The sequence below is a fragment of the Anopheles bellator genome, chromosome X (assembly GCF_943735745.2).
Source record: "Anopheles bellator chromosome X, idAnoBellAS_SP24_06.2, whole genome shotgun sequence".
Taxonomy (NCBI): Eukaryota; Metazoa; Arthropoda; class Insecta; order Diptera; family Culicidae; genus Anopheles; species Anopheles bellator.
In genome coordinates this window covers 9,464,350-9,469,631 of record NC_071287.1, presented here as the reverse complement: position 1 = coordinate 9,469,631, position 5,282 = coordinate 9,464,350, and positions in this window count along the sequence as shown.

The following is a 5,282-nucleotide window of genomic DNA, read 5'->3' as shown; positions in this document are numbered from 1 at the left end:
CGCTCGCGCTCGCGCGAGGCGCGGGTTGATGGGTTGTTGCTGCTGCTCGGCGGTCGCGCGGTTGTTGCTCGTTGCTGCTGGCGGCGACGGTGGGACGGCGCGCTATAGCCGCTGTTGTTGTTGTTGTGCTGCTGCTACTACTAGCGGCGCACGTCACGTCACGGCTCGGCCACTGCGAGGTGGGGTCGGGCGGTGCGTGAGGACTCTCTAGTGCTCTGCGACGACGGGGCTGTGGCGTCTGGTCTGGCTGGCTGCGCGCGCCGGGCCCGCGGACGAGATCGCGGCTCGGGACTAACTGAAGCGACTTCGCAGCGTGCTCCGTGTCCGCGGTGTGCGCAGTCAGATTAGGAACCGCCGCCGCTGCCGCTGCCAAACCATCGCGCCGACCAGCCGTCTCAGCCAGTCAGCTTGCCTGCCTGCCTGCCCACCAAGACCCAGACCCAGACCCAGACCCCAAGTGGTAGCGGCCCCGAACCTCGGATCCACCCGACCACCGCAGGGAGCCGCGGCCCCAGGCCAACCGGTGGGGATGCGGGGGGCTCCACATCCGTCGTCTCGCTCACTCAGGGTCTCTCTCTCTCTCTCTTTCTCTCTCTCTCTCTCTCTCTCTCTCTCTCTCTCTCTCTCTTTCCAGCGCGCGTGAGTACGCAAGACGTGGCCACCAAGCGGGCGAACGGAGGCAAGGCTCGCGTGATCACTCGAGAGCGAGCGGGACACACGGCGAGCCAACGAAGGTTGAACGATCGGTGAAGGGTTGAGGCAGTAGCAGCAGCAGCAGCAGGTGCAGGATGGAGCGGTGGAGCCGAAGGATGGACGGTGTGTCCGAAGTGTCCGAACGCCCGAGAACTCGTGAAGAATCCTCTCTGGTGCGTTTATGACAGAAAGAGAGATACAGAGCGAGAGAGAGAGAGAGACAGAGCGAGAGAGAGAGACAGAGCGAGAGAGAGAGAAAGAGAAAGAGAGATAGATGATGGTGTGCGATTTCTCTCTCTCTCTCTTTCTCTCTATCTCATTCAGGGAGTGCGAGAGCGCGGAAGCGGAGAAGAAGCGCCACAAATTTCGGCGATTCTTGCGTAACGCGGCGACCGCGAACGCTCTCTTCTGCTGCGCGGCGCGCAAGAGAGCGCGGTGTGCGTAGGCGCGCATTGGCGGTTTCGCGCGCGCACACGGTGTCGGCTGGCGCGGCGGGCTGGGTGGCGTGCGGTGGGGCCGGGAGGACTGTGGGGACGCCGCGGTTCTTTATTGGTGCGCGCATACGAATGCTCGATGTTGTTCTCTAATTAACCTCCCGAATTTTTTCGCGCGCACTCGCGCTCTCTCGCTCTCTTACGAGAGAGACACAACTCGAGTGCAGGAGCGAGAGATGATGGAAGGTCACGCAAGGGATTGCGTGGTGTGGAGCGCCGCAGGATGAAGGGTTAAGTGGGGCTGGTGGTTTTGGGGGTGGGGGGGGGGGGGGGGGCTCTTCAGCAAATTTCGTACCACATTTTCGACGACCGGCGCCGGGGCGGCCCTTCGCGACCACACCGCGCGGCCTCACACATAGTGAGAGGGATTCGCGAAAAGCAAATTCTCTACACCGGTCTTCGGTCGGTCTCCCCTGCTTCTTCGCCGGCTTCTTCGCGCTTCGGCTTCGACTCCGACACATTTTGCGCGTTGCCATTTCTGCCTGTGGCGCGGCTCGCGCGCGCGCGCTGCTTCTGCGCTGCTGTCCCCCTTAATACGGCCATCTAATCTTTTTATTAGAGAGTTCGCCCTCCCGCTGGAGCGAAGGGTGTAAGGCGGGTGGGCTTGGAGGGCGGGGTGTATGGGGTACGCGGCACGGCGCGGCATGCCGCGTAAAGGTTCAGGTTAAGCGGGATTCGTGATCGTTTCTATGTTGTTTTTTTTTTTCGTTGTTTGCTTTTTGGTTCGGTTCGGTTTTCAGCGGGATTCAAGTTTAGCGAGAGGCATTCGAGGGGCGGCATCTAACGGGAAGCCACGGTAGGGGAGGAGGTGGGGGGGGGGGGGGGCGGAAAGGCAGCGGCTAGATGGCCTTCATGGGCTACGACGACGTCCCAATGCCTAGTGGCGGGCCCCGAACCGGGAGATTCCAGTGTCTCGTGTAGCCGCCGCGGGTATCAGGTGGCTCGGCTCGGCCGGTGCCGATGTTTGCAAAATTTGCCTACCCCACCACCGCCACCCGTACACACGCCTCGACCATGTGTCCTTTAGTCTCTCTATCTCTCTCTCTCTCACGCTCTCTTTATCTTGCTGGCGCGCTAGCTTCCTAAACCGAGCAAAATTCAAATTCCAAGATGACCAGTAGGCGCAGCACAGAACCTGCTTACGCTCTTCTACGCGCCAAAGCCACGACGCAGCAATGTGCACTGTTTGCAACAATGAAGCGCCGTTCTCTGTATGCTCCCCCAGAGTGCATCATGGTGTTCTCCGGGAACGTCTCCTGTGGCCCCAAGGTCCGGGGAAAGCGGCCAACTACAACTAGTAACAAGCCGCTCGCACCTAACCATTACTATTGATTATTTGATTGCGGCCAAGAAGGCTGATTGGCTCAGATCAGACGGTATCTGCGTAGAACACAGCGACATCCAGCGCTGAGCGTTTAACAATCCCTGCAGCTTTTTGGGCTCGGCCATGGGTTACCACACCCCCCAAGGTTGAACGAAACACGTTTGCAACTGATGTTGCAAACATTCATCTACGACCAAAGGTTACGGTTGCGCCTCGGTCCTTCTGTTCCGGGTTTCCGAACCACAATCGTACGTACCACACACTTGCACATGAGCAACGGGGCTGATAGGCTGTCAGGGTTTTCTGGCGTTTATAAGCTCCATTTTGCGTTGCAAGTGAGCTACTCTGTGAGCTTTCGGGTATATATGCGCCATGAAAATACCAGACTCAAACTATTGGGAGAGAGAGAGAGTTGATATTACAACTATTTTATGTAACTGTGCTGTAAATGTTGGCTCCGAGCAACGATGGGTTGAATGATGGGTAATCGAGCTATGAAATCGAATAGCTCAACACTACACGGTTGTTTCAAACTTCGCTCATCCTGGAAGATGTTTGTTTAGCCGGAAATAAGGACGAGATTGGCCGACCACAAGCTGGACAGCACTTCCGGATTGCACCATCAAAAGTGAAAGCTGCACTATATTTGCTCACGCGGAATCAATGACAGATTTGGACGCGAAGCGAGGCATTTGGACAAACTACAAGCTCTAAGCGACATTGCCTGGGTACTGTCGGTGTTGTAGGGATAGAGCCATCGGATCACAATGTACCTTGCCAGCTTGCACCTGACCGGTCCGAGTGCATCAACAAAGGTAACGGAGGTCCGAACTGACCGTCAATCAATCCAATCAACTGACCGCAAATTCAATCTCTATCAATTCTAGCTCAGCAATCTCATAACAGTTCATAGTGAGTACGCAATTTTTGTAACTTTCCGCAACGTGATGACTGGTGCTCGAGGTCGAGATTTGAAGAAAACCGCAGGACATTTATGCATTGTTGCTCGAGAAAAAGGCGAAATCTTCCGATCGATGCTAACCGCGGACTGGGCAGCGCATAATGCAGGAACTAAGCCGGTAGTAGGTAGTAGTATGCTTTTGAATGATCATGCAAACTTAACTCTAGTAAATTCTGTTCTGCACCCTCTAAAGTCTGCCAAGCTGACGACAATGCGGACGGAGAACAAACGAATGCAGGCAACTCTAGAGCAATGGAAGAACCAATGTGAAGTACACTGACTTCGCAAACCTAGTGCACCAAGAAACTTTGTAGATAAAGGTGGCACGGAACAGACAGTTCGAAATGCTCTGCTTACAAAATCTTCATAGTGAGTTGGAACCTAAGAGTGGGCGAATAAAATCGCATTATATGTTGCCCTTTTTACTTCCAGATTGTTATAGCTTCGAGGGCCGTAACTTTTTTGCGACACCGTGCATGCTGGACGGAGGGAGCCAGGCTGTTGTGCCCGGCGTAGCGTAGAAAAGTGTGCCGTACTCCGCCTTGTGTTCGTTGGGCGACGAAATTGGGCTACCTGACGCGCAGGCCCAGTGGCCAGGCAGCGCGATGAAAGCAGCGCGATCTTCGTCTTCCGCGATCTTCATCCTTGCGCGGCCAACCTTTCCCCGCTTTCCCTTTTGTGGTCCACGCAGCACCCACGACCTCTCGCCTCCGACCACCACCCCGCACCCCTCCCGAACCCTTCGTTCGGCACAATCACAATTCGCGCAGCGCGTCACGCTGCGTCATTGTTGCAGCGGAAACTTAGTGGATTAGTTTCATTGCAGCTATTAGTCGTTACGATCGTTTCGGTTTGACCAGCGTATTGCCACAGTGCCCACAGCACAGGCACAACCACCCACACGCACACACCCGGCTCCGAGACTGTTGTCTTTGAAACTTTGCTGTTTGCTACGATTTTGGGGATGGAACGAGAATTGAAGGGCTGATACAGAAGGGGCGGACAGAAAGACTGGCGGCACCGACTGCCACCCCCCGCAGAATCAACTCTCTCAAATGCCCTTCCCGCCCGCCACACCCTTCCCGCGTCCTTTTCGCAACCCCCATAACTCTTCGGGGTTGGCATCTTCAGGGGCGACATCACCCTTGATCAGCGCGCTGGGAAGGCCTAGAATTGGCCTTTGCTGGACTGCCCGGCTGTTCCGCCAGCGTCCGTCACCGTCCTGTCTTTCGCCACCCCCCCGCATCCCCCATCAAACCTCCAGTCACCCGTCCCGCTCCACCGCGGATCGCTAAATGGTGTCTAAAGAAAGCCCTCGATCATTGAGAAGGCCTTCACAGAATGGGCCGGAGTGTCCCCCGCTGCTCCACACGAGCGAGAAGAAGAGACAGATAGGTTGATAGATAGATAGATAGATAGGTGGGTAGGTAGAGAGAAAGAGAGAGAGAGCAAGAGAAAGAGAGAGAGAGAGAGAGGCGAAGAGTGAGGGGGGCCCAGAGTGTGGTTGACCTAAACTATCGCCAAAAATGTGTCTCTCGGCCCTCTCTCTCTCTCTCTTTCTCTCTCTCTTTCTCTCTCTTTCTCGGTTGTCTTGTCTCTTCAAGTCCCCGGCATCGCTAACGCACCTTCCTGTCCTTACAAAAATTGCAAAAGAGAGAGAGAAGGAGCGCTAGAGACAGAGGGAGAGAGAGTGACAGCCAGGGCGCGAATGGGAAGGGAAGGCCGATCGAAGGGGGCACGGGGTGTAGTGGACCGAAAAGTAGGGGTAAACCAACAACAAAAACGAAATGTGCAAACCCCCCCCCCCCCC